Here is a 4,630-nt window from a genome sequence, read left to right on the forward strand (position 1 = left end):
CCCTCTGAAGGTTGATAATTTCCCTTCTCATCAAATGATATAGCATCCATTCATTCCCGACACATTAGTTAGTCCGTATCAGTACAGATATCCAGGATGATTTTTCCCCCACTGAGATGTGATGTGTTTTTTAAGAGTTCCTTTAATTTTTTGTATAGTTACTCCATTGACATTACTGTCAGCCTCAAGGACCTCCCAAAGACAAAGAACAGTTGCTAAGTTATCACGCAGGTGAAAATGATCAAAACCTAAATGTTTTGAAGGGGACCTACAGTTTAATGGTTCCAACTGCCTATTTTATTCTTGACCTATAAGAAAACAACAAAACAGGTCACAAAAAAAAGGAAAAAAAGATTTATAAAAATTAGCAGACCCCAAGATAAGTGCACGCACACACCAATCAATATATGAGAGCAGTGCAGGTGGTGTGGTGGACTCTATTGATTGCTTTGGTCTTGCGTCAAAATGATCTTGGTTTTCATTTTCAATAATTAGTTTTTCCAGACTAAGTTAATCACAGACATGACTTCTGCAAACCCATGACTGGCTTTTGTTATTAGTTGTGGCATTTAAAACTAAACGTTTAATCAGAAAAACAACCCACACTGAAAATCAACACTGGCTACACATGTTGTGAGTAGCAGTTTGTTTCAGCTTATTCTGCCTCGACTTTGTGTTGCAAAAAAAGCGAAGTCCCGGGGAATCTCGTAATATCTCTGCCCCTTTAAAATGCCACTGCGGTGCCATGTGACCTCACATTAAGCAGGCCTCTGGGGGAGTTAACAGTGACATTTACAATTTTTTGGCAGGCTTCACGTTTATAAAATTGCTCTCTATCATATATATTTGAGCTGCTTTTGATAAGGACATTGTAATGTATGTTGAAGGTCTCAACGAAGTGACATTTTTCTGACCTACAAAAAGTTCTGTTGTTCTATCAGCCTTCAAAGAGGACGCTGAATAAGGAGCGCTTAAAAGCCAGGAACACTGTTATATACAATATGTTTTATTTATCTTAAATTCTGCAGGGCATGCTTAGAGGCCTCAAAGCCTAGTTTATTTTAGTGGTCAATATGTAATATGTATAAGAGATGAAATTGTTTATTTAGCATGGCAGTGCATTTTCCATGTGGATGCTTCAATTAGGAGTCATTAGTCCATTTATGTTAAGCTGCTATAATCAATATTTCAATATTATATGCCCTGAAAACACATTTTCTAGTGAATGTTATGTTTTCTGTGTAAGTGAAAATAGATGTTCTTCCTTCTAGGAATGGGCATCTCCAGCTAAAATGGGTTTCCATTTTCACTAGAAACGTTTGGGCTATTTTTAGGACTTTTACCCCAAATGGATCTCAAATGACTGCAAATAGCTGTGGCAGAATTTTGACCTCGTAGAGTTTATGTTGACCCTCATTTTTGTAGGTTTTGAAGGAATTTCATTCAAGACTTTTTGATACCATAGGGATCTTTGGCTATACGTGTTTCTTCAGTTTACATATTTTAAATCCCCCCAAAACAAAGAAACAGAGAAAATATATGTTTTATGTCAGAAAGCACTCAAATCTTTGGGGATCACATCCCTACCTGTCATAGGGTGGCTTGTGTGTTACACCCTGGACAAAAGACAAAAAAAATCTGTTGCAGGGCTGACACACTGTCAACCCTTCACGCTCTCATTCACACCTACAGTGAATTTAGAATCACCAATTAAGCTAACCCTGTGCATGTCTTTGGACTGCTGGAGAAAACTGGAGTACCTGGAGAGAACACACACAGATGCAGGGAGGATGAAAATGTATGAAAACTCAAATATTCAAAAATGATGACCATCCTTTGTTATTTTATATGAAAGGTTTTTTCTTTTCTTTGTGCTTTGCTTTCCTCAGATTACACAAAAGTGATGTCACCCAGTCCGTGCACCAGTCAGAGCTCAGAACATTTGATGTCAGTGGCCAGGATAGGTTTTTGTAATATATAACGGAGCTACTATCAATAAATTCTGATCAAACATTCCCACAGAGTCCTGATGAAAGAATAGATCAAAAACTAAATCGGTCATTGTTGCTGATTTTGTCCTATTATTGACCTATTATGCTAATTTCCAGGACCATATTTTTCTTTTCTGGGTTCTGCTAGAGTAGTTATGGTTAAAAATAATTCCCAGTTGTAAAATTATTGGAATAGTTGGAAAATAATTAGCGAGGAAGCTCCTGGGATGCTCAAGTCCGAAGTGCAGAGCAATAGTCTCCTCATTGTTGAAATATCTACTTGATGTAACACAATTTATTTTAAATGATCCAAGGACTTACAGGTTTTAAGATGGAACCAGAATCTAGACGCAGTCATCATTTCTTTTTTTCCATGTAGTCTTGCTTTAGGATATCTTTAGTGTCTTCTAAGGTGGACCAAACAAATGTACTCTTAAGAGGCAGCTGAGCCTCTAATAAGCAAAAGTAAAGTAAATTAAAGTAAGTGAAATAAAAAAGACATTAAGAGGTGTCACAAATGGTGGTGGTTACCTAAACAGAAAGTTTTCTTTTTAATTTCCTTCCTCTTTCTCTGGAAACCTGACTTAATTTATATTTTCACCACTTAGTGAGAATCGTGAAGGTGAAGCTCATAGTTGTGTCCACTTTTCTCCATTGTGTGAGCATCTCTAACCACTTGCAGTTTCTCTTGAAAAGGCTGTTGATAAGACAGCAAAGCAGCTCTTGTCTCTGTTGTTCATGTTTGTGCTCTCCAGTTTTAATTATTAGTGCTGGTTTCTGCCACTGAGGAACGTCTTCCTCAATTATATATCAAAATGATTTTCAGTTATGAGTTTTTTGTGGGTTTTTTTTTTTTTTTTTACATTTTTTTAGCCAGTCACCTTTTTTCTAATCTCCTTTAAGAAGCAAAATCAGGCAGAGCAATTATTGGTATTAGAGCTACTCCTTTTACAGAAAAGTGCTGGTGTGAGGTCATCACCAGCTCACTTCTCATCTTAATGCTCCCAAATGTGGCTAATGTTCCCCATGGCGATCATTAAAATTTCATCTCATCTTAACATGGAAGCACAGCTGCTTTCCTGCTTTCTTTTGTATTACACTGCAAATACTCTGAAGAGCGTATTCTCTGTTGTTACCGAGTAATTTTCACACTTACATCCACAAGACTAGTGACTTTCAAGTTTTTTCTACCTTCAAGGATAAGTGTAATGTGTCGGTCTTGTGGCTTTGGTCCAATCGAAGGCTCCTTTCATCTTGCCAATCACCCGCTGTTTGACAAAACCATTGATTTAACTTTCTTCTGCCCCTATAATGAGATGCATTTTAACTACTATGCTTTTTGATCCTTAGACACATTTTTCTTCCGTCTAATCTCTGAGATCCAAGCTTCTGGTCTGAGGATCGGCGTCTTTTCAACATCTAGCTATCCAGTTCAATATGTTTTACTCATTTAGCAGTTTAACAGCTTACCCCTCTTTAATGGAAACGAAAGGACGGAAAGTACTCTGTATTCAATACCTGGATCAAAGCTGAGTAACTGCAGCACAAGAGTAATCAAAGATCTAATTGTACTGTAAATAAAAAGCAGATAAATTATGCTGGCTGGCAGGTGACACAAAGAGCTCAGTTCTTCAAGTTCCATAAATAATCAACAAGCCATTTCCTGTTTTGCATATTCATATCTTTCTGGCTCGTGATGAGCGGCCGATGACGTGAGACCATCAGTGTTTCGAAACTATAAACACGACATGTCTGAGATCTCAGAACACGAAACAACAACCGTTCATGCAGCAGTCTCGACATCAGCTTTACTTTTACTGCCAGCAACAGCAGATAATCCAATAAATGTCCATGACTGGTTTCATTGTACAGGTGTGGGACTTGGCCTTTTTCCCAATAGAAAGAAGGTCATGCTGAGTTATACTGAGAGTTAATAATGGCTTCTGTGTTAAAGAGACTTACACAAAGGACATATTGGCTGAAACATTAATTGCACATGTTTGGCAATGAGTGTAAACTGCACAGCAGTTTGTAATGAGACTACAGAGTTTCCTCTTGGTATTTCTATGTAAAAAGAAAATAAGTGATGATTATAAAAGTGATTAGTTGATATGGATGGGTAGCCAGGGACTGAAGATCTATTTATTTTGCTGTGATACTTGTAGTGGTGTCTATTTTTACACAGCTATTCTTTAGACTTAGTTCATCTCTGATAAGGTTGCCAGCCAAATGGATTATCTTTTCAACATAGCAAGCTTTATTTCATTACTGTATCACTGGGAATTAAATAAGTCCAGCTATGTCGGACCCAAAGTCACTCTTCAAATAGCAATATGTTAGCTAACAGCCACTGAACTCTTCTGCAGAGATGGGAGAATTATGTTGTTATTTTTTCCCTCTGCCTGCTACAAACATAAGGAAGCTTATAGGTTCATGCTCTGGGTATTAACAGGGGGATTAGCGAGGAAGCTTCTGGGATGCTCAAGTCCGTGAAGCGCAGAGCAGCAGTCTCCTCATTGTTGAAATATCTACTTGATGTAACATAATTAATTAATTTATTTTAAATGATCCAAGGTCTTATAGCTTTTAACATGGAACCAGAATTTAGCAGTAGTCAACATTTCTTTTTCCCATGTAGT

The sequence above is a fragment of the Astatotilapia calliptera genome, chromosome 11 (genome assembly GCF_964374335.1).
Source record: "Astatotilapia calliptera chromosome 11, fAstCal68.1, whole genome shotgun sequence".
Classification (NCBI taxonomy): domain Eukaryota; kingdom Metazoa; phylum Chordata; class Actinopteri; order Cichliformes; family Cichlidae; genus Astatotilapia; species Astatotilapia calliptera.